This window comes from Periplaneta americana, chromosome 1 (genome assembly GCF_040183065.1).
Source record: "Periplaneta americana isolate PAMFEO1 chromosome 1, P.americana_PAMFEO1_priV1, whole genome shotgun sequence".
Taxonomy (NCBI): Eukaryota; Metazoa; Arthropoda; class Insecta; order Blattodea; family Blattidae; genus Periplaneta; species Periplaneta americana.
Window position 1 is genome coordinate 212944125 of NC_091117.1, and position 12493 is coordinate 212956617.

General features: G+C 35.9%; 1 long non-coding RNA gene across 1 annotated transcript; it reads left to right on the top strand.

Annotated features, from left to right (window-relative positions):
• The first annotated feature begins 456 nt into the window (after nt 1-456).
• On the top strand, nt 457-11810 carry LOC138707910 (uncharacterized). Its single transcript, XR_011334438.1, has 3 exons — nt 457-4089; nt 7387-7467; nt 8377-11810. It is a non-coding gene; the product is annotated as an uncharacterized lncRNA (long non-coding RNA).
• The last annotated feature ends 683 nt before the right edge of the window (nt 11811-12493 follow it).

Here is a 12493-nt window from a genome sequence, read left to right on the forward strand (position 1 = left end):
TTAAATAGATAAAACAGTTCAAGACACTTTGATATACTGAAATATTTATGAAGAGACAATATTATTTTATCATTAAAGCCTTATTAATACTGTATGTTTTATGATTGACATTCTGTAATCAGAGATTAGCAAACAATGATCCGTTGCCCGGAATCTGCACTTCAGGAACTTGTGAACATATTAATTCATTCGTAAATATCATGATTGCCTTTGTCTTAAAAGTTGGCAATTTTTAGTTACTTCTTTTACAGACTGATTAATGGAACAAAACAATACGATTCCCAGATGTTTCGTCCCATGTTGTTATAATCCGTATGTACAAATCTAGTCTTTCAGGTAAGGCTCCCTGTAAAGCAGATTTGAATAATTTCAAGGGAAAAATTGTTCCGGGGCCGGGTATCGATCCCGGGACCTCTGGTTGAACAGGCAGCCTTACCTGAAAGACTAGATTTGCATAATATAAACGTCACTGTGTACGTTAACAGAAAACCACAATCCAAGTCACACAGAGATTGTGTGCACTCGATGTGGGTCTCTGGCGTTTCTTCAGCCCACGCGAGTTGTGTGGATACAAAAGGGAAAAGTTGAGACGGTGTCGGGTGGAGTTCCCGGGTAGCTCAGTTGGAAAGAGCGCTGGTACGTTCAACCAGAGGTCCCGGGATCGATAACCGGCCCCGGAACAATTTATCCCTTGAAATTATTCAAATCTGCTTTACAGGGAGCCTTACCTGAAAGACTAGATTTGCATAATATAAACGTCACTGTGTACGTTAACAGAAAACCACAATCCAAGTCACACAGAGATTGTGTGCACTCGATGTGGGTCTCTGGCGTTTCTTCAGCCCACGCGAGTTGTGTGGATACAAAAGGGAAAAGTTGAGACGGTGTCGGGTGGAGTTCCCGGGTAGCTCAGTTGGAAAGAGCGCTGGTACGTTCAACCAGAGGTCCCGGGATCGATAACCGGCCCCGGAACAATTTATCCCTTGAAATTATTCAAATCTGCTTTACAGGGAGCCTTACCTGAAAGACTAGATTTGCATAATATAAACGTCACTGTGTACGTTAACAGAAAACCACAATCCAAGTCACACAGAGATTGTGTGCACTCGATGTGGGTCTCTGGCGTTTCTTCAGCCCACGCGAGTTGTGTGGATACAAAAGGGAAAAGTTGAGACGGTGTCGGGTGGAGTTCCCGGGTAGCTCAGTTGGAAAGAGCGCTGGTACGTTCAACCAGAGGTCCCGGGATCGATAACCGGCCCCGGAACAATTTATCCCTTGAAATTATTCAAATCTGCTTTACAGGGAGCCTTACCTGAAAGACTAGATTTGCATAATATAAACGTCACTGTGTACGTTAACAGAAAACCACAATCCAAGTCACACAGAGATTGTGTGCACTCGATGTGGGTCTCTGGCGTTTCGTCAGCCCACGCGAGTTGTGTGGATACAAAAGGGAAAAGTTGAGACGGTGTCGGGTGGAGTTCCCGGGTAGCTCAGTTGGAAAGAGCGCTGGTACGTTCAACCAGAGGTCCCGGGATCGATACACGGCCCCGGAACAATTTATCCCTTGAAATTATTCAAATCTGCTTTACAGGGAGCCTTACCTGAAAGACTAGATTTGCATAATATATACGTCACTGTGTACGTTAACAGAAAACCACAATCCAAGTCACACAGAGATTGTGTGCATTCGATGTGGGTCTCTGGCGTTTCGTCAGCCCACGCGAGTTGTGTGGATACAAAAGGGAAAAGTTGAGACGGTGTCGGGTGGAGTTCCCGGGTAGCTCAGTTGGAAAGAGCGCTGGTACGTTCAACCAATGTCCCGGGATCGATACCCTGCCCCGGAACAATTTTTCCCTTGAAATTATTCGAATCCTTATGTAGGCTGCTTGTACGTATATGTGGATTCTCCAGAATTTGTACACAGGTGAAGAAATTTTGAAGAAACATAATACAGTATACATAAAAGTATTCTAAAGAATACCTTGTAGCCAGGTAGTTTCGTGTGGATAATTTCAGAGGTGTTTAGGAAGCCCGTACAATTAGACCAGCTGCCTCAAGATCAGCGCACAGAGACTGTCATAGAGAGCACATGTAAATTCAGTTCTCAGCTGAGGAATAAGCTGAATTCCCGAAGATAGCCGAGCTAAACGTGAGCAAGGAAGTTGTAACTATCGCGAGGGGAACTGCTACAGAGCTACATTCGTTGAGCTCTACGTAATATCACAGTCTTCTATATACAGTCACGAAGCTTGAGTTTTGAGGGTGCTAGAAACAATAGACTGTGACGGTAATATTTTGCATTGCCTGTAATGAGGCGATATTAGCAATCCTACTGGTGAGCAACTATCTAATGTTTGCATATTTACTACGTATTGAGCTTCGCGACTGTATATACTAGACTGTGGTAATATGCCGTAGAAAAGACGATTTGAAACACTTTGCTGATTTCGGCATGAATTTATTAAAGTAATTTACAAAAGATCTTTAATGACCCGTTTTACTTATCCTCCGGGCTCTTTACATCCGGAGGTTACATTTTTTAGTATATATGATTTTAACGAATTTGACATTCGGACCATTTACATCTTTGCATTTTATAAATGCGCCAGACAATTTATTTCTGGTGGCATTTGTTTTATTGTTTTGTTGTTTCTTTTTAAATACTACTTAGGGTCTGTGAGAAATTCTCACTTTTATGGTTTTTATGCTTCACCTTGTTGAAACTGCATTTGTTTGCCTCGTTTTAACCGTGACAACGCTTTTCAGTCCTTTAAGCATTCTGGTTATTGTATTGTGTTCGTGTTTAGTGAATGATTTTAGATCATGGCGCAAATAGCCATAGTAGCTGACGCGCCCTTTTTAAACCCCACTAACTACAAAAGATCAGTACGGTACCTATATTTTTTCTATTTTACTTGGTTATTTAACGACACTGTATCAACTACGAGGTTATTTAGCGTCGATGGAATTTGTGATAGCGAGATGAGGCCGAGAATTCGCCATAGATTACCTAACATTTGCCTTATGGTTGGGGAAAACCTCTGAAAAAACCTAACCAGGTAATCAGTCCAAGCAGGAATCGAACCCGCGCCCGAACGCAACTCCGGATCGGCAGGCAAGCGCTTTAGCTGACTGAGCTACGCCAGTGACCCAATAGCAATATAAACAAATGCCTTCCATATGTGACGATTCTTTCATAGACTCCCATCTCCTATGTGGCGAGCCTCAGCCGGAGTGTGATCTATGCCATGTTCCACTGACCGTGGAACATTTTTTATTACAGTGTTGAAAATACGACACTGTCCGCCGGCAGTATGGAATTCGGCCGACTCTACGTGACGCTCTTGGAAATGATTTTAATTGTACAAGTGCAGTTCTGAGATTTTTATCGAATACAGGACTTGACAAGGTGATTTAGTTTTTTAATGACCCGTTTTACTTATCCACCGGACTCTTTAATCCGGAGGTTACATTTTTTAGTATATGATTTTAACAAATTTGACATTCGGACCTTTTACATCCGTGCATTTTATAAATGCGCCAGACAATTTATTTCTGGTGGCATTTGTTTTATTGTTTTGTTGTTACTTTTTAAATACTACTTAGGGTCTGAGAACTTCTCACTTTTAATGGTTTTTATGCTTCACCTTGTTGAAACTGCATTTGTTTGCCTCGTTTTAACCGTGACAACACTTTTTAGTTCTTTTAAGCATTCTGGTTATCGTATTGTGTTCGTGTTTAGTGAATGATTTTAGATAAGGGCGCAAATAGTCACAGTAGCTGACGCGCCCTTTTAAACGCCACTAACTAACTTCATAGACTAAGAATTAGGTAAGCCATATTATATTATAAATGGAAACCTAACTTCTTCGATACCAAATGAGGCAATAAATTGGGGTTGTTGTTTCAGAACCTTTCATGCTATTAACGTTGTTTATTTGCTTTCAGCATTATCTCATCGTAATTGCCACTGGATGGAGAAATGACGGGGAAATCTGGAGAGCTGTTGGCAAACTTCACCACAGAAGATTCTCCATCAGAGAAATTCAGAATGGTGCGGCGCACGTTCTTCAATCAATTTTCACGGTAACAATTTTTACGTACGTAGTTGTTTGTTTGGAAAGAAAAAGAGTAAGAGCTTTGAGAGACTAGAAGGAAGATTGGTAAGCGGTACTGGAACACAGAAGTCTGAGTAGAAACGGCAGGATAACATTGCGTTTGGGATTCGAACAACATTTGAAAGTAGCAATAGCTCTGAAATTCTGGCAAAACTTTACTTGTGCTTTCAATTATAATATTCCGAAACAACTGACATTTTATAAAATGATTTAGCTTTTTCGGAGAAAATGAAGGCGTAAAACTTGACGGTTGATGATAAATATCGAAAAAGTTTAACGGTTATATAAGAACTTTATAAATCAATACCGATACAATTAATGCAGTGCCTTCGTGTGAAATAAGAATTGAGTGATATATTATTGAAATGGGTAAGATATGATTATTTTCGTTTTACTTTCAAAAATCGAATGTTAAAATATTTATAAACACGGTTATGAAGTCTATACATTTTAACGACTGTGGGAAATATTACAGATAGGAGACTAAATATCTAGATCAACTTAAATACAAGTTCATTGGTCCCTCTTTGATTTAATTATTATTAATTTATTTCCTTGCTTTGTTACGAAGTGTTCTTCGACAAGAAAATAGATCAATGAAGTACGAGTATGTGCTATTGTAACAAGATGCGTGGAATTATGGACAGAATAGAGAAAGAAAGAAAGAAAGAAAAAACGAATGGAAGATATAGACACACATAATATGAAGATTAGAAAGTTAAGAAAACGAAAAACACGATGTGAAATACAAAGAGACCCAAAATTTAAAAAAAGAAAAAACAAAAGACGATAAGAAAAAGTGAAAAAAGGAAGCAAAGACTGTCGAAACAAAAGAGGAACGACATGGAAACGGAAAGGAAGAAAGAAAAAGGAAAGTAACAAAGAAATGGTAGAAAGAACAAGGGGAGGAAAGATCAGAGAAAAAGAATGAGAAAAAAGGATGAAAGGAAGAAAAATTATAGAAAAAAAGGAAACAGAAAAGATATGAAAAAGGGAATAAAAACGAAAGAAAGGAAAAGAAACAAAGGAGGAAAGAAAGTAATAAAGAAGGAAAGACAAATAGGTAGGACCAAAGGAAAATAAATACAGGAAGAAAGAAATAGGAAGGAAGGAAGAAAGCGAGAAAAAAAGGGAGAAAGATGTGAGGAATGAAAAAAAGAAGGAAAGGAAAAGTAAAGGAACAGAGAAGTTAGTAAAAAATATGTACAAGGTGAAAGAAAATAAAAAGATAAAAGAAAGGAAGTAATAAAATAAAACAGAAGATAATTCTTGTTAATTATTCCGATTACATTTTTCTTTATCTTCCTATCAATCTTCCTTTATTTTTCTTTCTTCCTTTCTACCTTTTTCTTTTCCTTTCTTTATTTCTTCATTACAGTCTTCCTCTTATCTGTAAACACTGTGCAATCTTTATTCTGATGACTCTCTTGTCGTACGAACAGAGGACCTTTTCACTCACTTCTGTCAGCTCTGAATGGCATAGTGGTATATTTCCAGTGAAGTTGGTAAGACATTTTTAGCTTTTTGAAGCATCGGATTTGGAGGCAATGAAAAGGAGAATCATATGCACAGGAAGTGAATAAAATACGACGGATAAAGAATACTGTCTGAATTAGGGAATCGTCCATAACAGTGTCTCAACATGAAGCAATTTTACTCACCCAGTTGAGGATTGGCCACTGTTGTGTGACACATGTCTTGTCTGCTACATGTCGAGCTTGAGCTAGAATGTGATGTGTGGCACCCGATGGAGCATATTTTATACATTGTAGAAAATGCAACTGTGTTCGGCATCTAATTCAATTCAGTCGACACTACGTGACGCTCTGGGAAATAATTTTAATTGTGTAAATGCTGTTCTGAAGTTTTCATCAAGTACAGGACTTAACAAGGTGATTTAAATTTTATTGACCCGTTGTTGATTACCTCCCAAACCATTTATGTCCGGAAGTTATTTTTGTTGCATTTTGTTTGTTTTACCTAAACTTTACATTTCGGATCTTTTACATTCGAAAATTTTGTAGAATATTATTGTATCTCAAATCGCCAGATAATTTTCTTCTGGTAATCTTTATTTCATTATTTTATGGTTTCTTTTTTAACATTACTTAGGATCTCATAATTGTTCATTTTTATGATTTATTTGCAAATCGCTTGTTATGAATGAATAAGTGTGACAACGTATTTAGTTCGTGTTCACATTTTACTTGTGATATTGTTCGTATTTTGTCTTTCTTTTTTAAAAATAATTTTAGATAAAGGCACAAATAGTCATAGTTGATGATGCGCGTTTTTAAACATCACTGTCATCATCCATACATTTCATGTAATGTGTTTGTTTTAAGATCCTATTTTTATTAAACAGTTATTTTACAAATGTAATCTTCATCTTACGATGTTTGGTGACGTATATACGTCCGTTGATGTGACATATTAATGAATTAAATACTATTATAGTCACAATCATGCCATGGTATGAAAGAAAAATTTCACAACCTCGAGCGGGAACCAGGAAGTCGCAGGTTCGATTCCCGCTCGAGGTTGTGAAATTTTTCTTTCATACCATGGCATGATTGTGACTATAATAGTATTCAATTCAGTTATTTTAAGCATACTAGTTGTTCACTTTTAATATATGTAACGAATAATGTGGTTGGTAATGAATTTTTGTGCTAAGTGTTTTAGTATTGCAACATTTTTGACCTGTGTTCGTCTTTAGTTAACGGAGACTATAAATTGCCTCCCTAGGTGAAAAAGATACGTAAATTTTCTCCTGTCAGCATAAGCAGAGGTACGTAAATTGCCTCCCCTTTGTTTATAGTGGCGATTTTGCCTCTCGTTTTTAAATCTGCGTCATGAACTAACATTTTCCTTACAATTTACAGATTTAGGACTGTCAGTAATAGACCTATACATTCATAAATACTAGAACATAAGAAAAAGAAATAATGTAATATGAAACTAGCGAGCTACGTTTCCTTGTGTAGCTTACAGAATTTCTGAAATGGCTTGTCTTACTCACATTATAATATGTTACTGGTGTAGTTAAAATTGTTAGGCTCAGTTAGAAACACTTCGTCATGAAACTGACAGTGAATATAAAACATTAAATACTGGCTACTTTAAACACGGAGGAATTTAAAACTGGTTGTGTAATCTGTTGTTGAAGAACAAGTATGTGATTTTGTAAATATGTACAAAATAGTCTTATTCCTGTACCCTTGCCTTCTAAAAGACACACAATTTCTCTCTGTATTTGTTTTAGAACGATGAAATGAAAAACCATTTGGATGGCTGGCATTAAAGGCTGTTGGGTTTCCAATGGAAAGATTCCCAGTTGGTTTTGGTAAGTGTAATTGATTTTGTTCTCACCACATCACTGGGAGGAAGATGATGTCTTGTGAGATGTGTCAGGAATGAAAACTGAACACTCTTATTTCTTTCGTTGTTGTTATGTAATTGCATTATATCTATGAAGCATTCATCATTACCTTCCGTTCACACTAAAGAAGTTCGGAAAGTAACTTAAATTCAGTTTCCTCCCCCTTCTCTTCTTCTTCTTCTTCTTCTTCTTCTTCTTCTTCTTCTTCTTCTTCCCTCTTCTACTACTTTATTCCTTTCTTTCTTTTTCTATATTTATTTCTCTTCCTTTCCCGAATCTGTCCTCTTACTTTTTTCTTCCTTTATTATTTCATTTTTTATTTCTTTCTATCATCTTTCACATATTTTCTCTTATTTTGTTTTCCTTTTTACTCCTTTCTTTTCTTCTTCCATTCTTTATTTTTATTTAATCCTACCTTTACCCTTATTATTTTCCAAATATTTTCTTTTTTCCTTTATTTTCTTTAATTACTTTTTTCCTTTGTTTTCCTGCCTTTCTTTCCATATTTTCTTTGATTTTCTTCCTTTTTTTAATCACTTCTCCTTTCTTTCTTATCCCAATTTTTTTCCTTTTCATTTCTTCCTTTGTTCTGCTCTCTGTTTCTTTGTTTTTTCCTTTATAATCTGTTTTCTTTCTTTCCTTTTCTTCTTTGTTCTTATTTAATTTTAATTTAGTTATCTACTACCATTTTAATTAATTAATATTTCATATAATCTATTGATTAATTAATTAATTTATTTATTTACTTTTTAAGTTATTTATTTTATTACATAATTTCTTTATTTATTCAATTTTACTTCAATAATTCATTAATTTATTGATTTATTTACTTTTATTTAATTTAGTAGTAATTAATGTCGGTATTTTCCACAGAATTCTTCGTCACATTTCCATTGTAAAGCCCGGATTGGCAGAGCTACATTTTTCTATTACTCCGCGGACTTCATCCCAAAGACTTTACCTGGGACAACTAGGAAAGAAGAAAGTAAGAGAGAAATAGATGAAATGGCAGCAACAAAGGAAAAGGAATGAATAAAGGGGAAAAGAAGTAAAGAAGAAGAATGGATGTAAGAGAGGAAAAGAAAGAATAAAAAGCAAAATGATAAATAATTTATGTATTTATTTTTAGGTAATGTACTTGGGGCATTCATTAATGATTTGCACTCCCCCTATAACTCCTGCAAAATAGCAGTTTGAAATGTGTGACAATGTATGCGTGAAGATAGATGATAGTACTGTCTACTGCCACCAGATGATGTTGCTGCTTCCCATAGGTAGATCACGGGGCAGCAATTGTTCCGGCTTGCGAATACACTTGTGGACATCGATGAAACAACATGGAAGCAGACACGCACGGGCAAAGGTGGACAGTGTGGTTTCTCTGGAGGGAAGGAGTGACTGCTTCAGATATCCACAAGAGGTTAGTAGCCATATGTGGGGAGGCAGCACCAAGTCGCAGATCCGTGTTTCATTGAGTATCGCAATTCAAAGACGGCAGGGACTGTGCTGAAAAAGGCAAAAGCACTTGGTGTCCAGCAACTGCACGCACACCAAACAATACCCATCGTGTCAATGACCTGATAATGGAGAACAAGCGAATCATGTGTGATGAACTATAGTCCCGTTGCTCTTATTTCCGGCAGCCAATCACATTACAGGTTGGCTACATTTAAACGTGTGCGTCTTGTGATTCACTGATGAAGATAAAGAAGGCTCGATAAATACTTAATATAATCGCCCGCCATTTTAGCTCTTTCGTTGGCGTTTGCAGAAAGCACATGAGGACGTTATTTGCCGCTCAATTATTTGCTGAATTGCAGTGCGTTTGATTTATTATTATAGGAGTTACGACATGATAATGTTTAACGGTGTGGCAAATAGATCCCCCTTCCGGTAGCTCGGCAACGAAAGAACAAAAATGGCGAACGATACTACCTACCTAGACTTTATAGAGCCTTCACTTTCTAAGACGTAAGCAAAGAGGTGGAGTCACGCTGGAAATAACAGCGTCGCGACTATAGTGAAGGCAATAGGTCTATCACGGGGAACCCTCCACACAATCATCCATGACGATCTCCAGATGAAGAAGGTGTGTTTACAATGGGTGCCACATACCCTCACTTGCGCAGAAACAGACGCATGTGGAGATATCCCAACAATTGGTGCAACAGTACAGTGCAGATCCAGAGGAATTCTTTACTATGTATTGTATATTTTGTTTAGCTTAACTGATGAATTGTATATGCTGTAAATTGAATAGTAGGCGTATAGCTCAACTGATGAATTGTTTAAGCTTATAAATTGAATTAATATATTTAATATAAATTGTACAGTTTTGTATAGCTTAACGAAAATATGCCTGTAAATTGAATTAATTTGTTTACTATGTATTGTATATGTTTGTATAGTTTGGTTGATGATTTGTATATACTTTTAAAATGAATAGTAGTCTGTATAGCTTAACTCATTAATTGTACATGCTGTAAATTGAATAGTAGTCTTGTCACAGGAAATCAGGAGCAGTCGGAGTCTAAAATCTTTTAAGCACACTCTGCTTAGAAATGTTTTTAATGAACAGAACTAGACTCTTGCGGAAGTTTCTAAATATTCTTAAATGACCAAGTTGTTATTTTTTTCTCCTCTCTCTCTCTCTCTCTCTCTCTCTCTCTTCTTCTTCTTTTTTTTTCTCTTTTTTTTTTATTATCTTGATATATTACTTAATCATATGTATTTGCATGCCATTTAGTACGACTTTGCTAATCAACATTTTATGTCCTGTAACCCACATGTATTCTCCTATTAGTATAGTAGTAGAGCCCCATGCTTTCCATGACCTCGGCACTAGAATGAGGTGGTGTGGTCGGCACCATGCTCTGACCGCCTTTTACCCCCGGGAAAGACCCGGTACTCAATTTTATAGGAGGCTGAGTGAACCTCGGGGCCATTCTGAAAGTTTGGCAACGAGAAAAAATCCTGTCACCACCTGGGATCGAACAACTGTATAGTATATCTGAAGTGAATTAATTGTCGAATTTATCTCGAGCATAATTGTGTGTGTGCGTGTGTGTATATATTCCCCTTATGTTATGTAACTGATTTTGATTATGTGTAATTTTCTACTTTATTTTATATATTATGTAACCAGTCTTGACTATTTGTAATTTTATATCATGTAACTGATCTTGTCTATTGTAATTTTCTACTATATTTTATGTAATTTCTAAGGTATATTCTTTTGTGTTGTTTTGTAATCTAATTTTGTATTTCATGTATATTATTGAAACCTGGTTGAGTGGAAGAGAAGGCCTCATGGCCTTAACTCTGCCAGGCAAAATAAACCTACTACTACTATCGCTCAATTGATGAATTATATATGCTGTAAATTGCATAGTAGTCAGTATAGCACAACTGATTAATTGTTTATTATTATTTGATATGAATTGTACAATTTTGTGTAGCTTAACGAAAGTATGCTTGTAAATTGAATTAATCTCTTTACCTTGTATTGTATATGTTTGTATAGTTTGGCTGATGAATTGTATATGCTTTAAATTTAATAGTAGCCTCTATAGCTCTACTGAGGAATTGTTTATGCTTGTAATTTAAAGTAATTTGCATGATATATATTACCAATTTCTGTATATCTCAACTGATTGAATTGTTTTATATCTTGAAAGTGAATTACTGGTAACTTACTTCATAATGTATTATATTTTATAGCTCAGTTGATGAGTAATCGTTTGGGTTTGTAAAATTTAATAATCTGATTGGCTATGTACTGTATATTTTTAGTAGAGCCATCGATGTAGCTCAGTCGGCAGACTCGCTGGCCTGCTGATCCAAAGCTGCACTCGGGCTTGGGTTGGACCCCCATTTGGTGTGATTGATTGGTTTCTTCCGAAGTTTTCCCCAGCCGTGGGACTGATGCCGGGTGGTCTATAGCGAGTCTTCGGCCTCACTTCACTTCACCCCTGTTTGGTCTGATTACCTGGTTGGGTTTTTTCCGAGGTTTTCCCCAACCATAAGGCAAGTGCTAGGTAATCTGTTGGCGAATCCTCGGCCTCACTACATCTTGGCAAATATTGTAAAAAATTGAAATTGTAAAAAAATTGTAAAATTTGTAATTGTAATCTTGTCAAATATTGACTTGTTCCACATCTTAAAACTTCATTGCTAATGTAAGATCTATGGAATATAATAAATGAAATTAAAAAAATGAAAATTACATATTGCTTGAAAGTGAAACATTGACTTATGTTGTAGAAGGTAGAAAATGGTTTTAAGCTAATGGTTTAGTCTTAAATGAAAACAAAACAGAATCATTAACATTTAGTTTACAACCTTGCTCAACAATTCGTTTTGGAATTATTTTGGTCGACAGAAAGCAACTTCGGAACAACATATTTAGCGTTAATCCAGGATTTTATTTCTTTTAAAAATTTTAAAAATTATTTTATCATTAAAATATATTATTAAGACTGCCTATTACGCCTATTTTAACAGCATTTTAAACTATTATGGGGCAACAACACTCATGTCATCAAGATTTTTAAATTACAGAATTAGGCCATCAGGATTATTACTAATTCTCATTATCATGAACATCGTCGAGAAGATCTTAACTGTTACTAGTTTATATACGCGTATTTTGCAATTATTAATGTATGTCAAACAAAATTTTAATATTGGTTACATAAAATTTTAATACAGTAGAACTTGGTTATAGCGACATCCAAGGGACCTTAAAAATTATGTTGTTATAAATGAGTGTCGTAGTAACTGAGATTCACATTATCAATCTAGTGAGGTGGAAAATGAAAAAATAAGAAACTTAATTAGACTTATTTTAGATTTATGTATTAACTTTTAAGCCTACAATAAACAAAATAAAATACACATAGGCCTACAATTATAAAACAGTTTGTTCAGTACTCACCAAACTACTTTACTTAGAAGTGAAGTAATCAGTCATTTTACTCTGTTGTCTTCT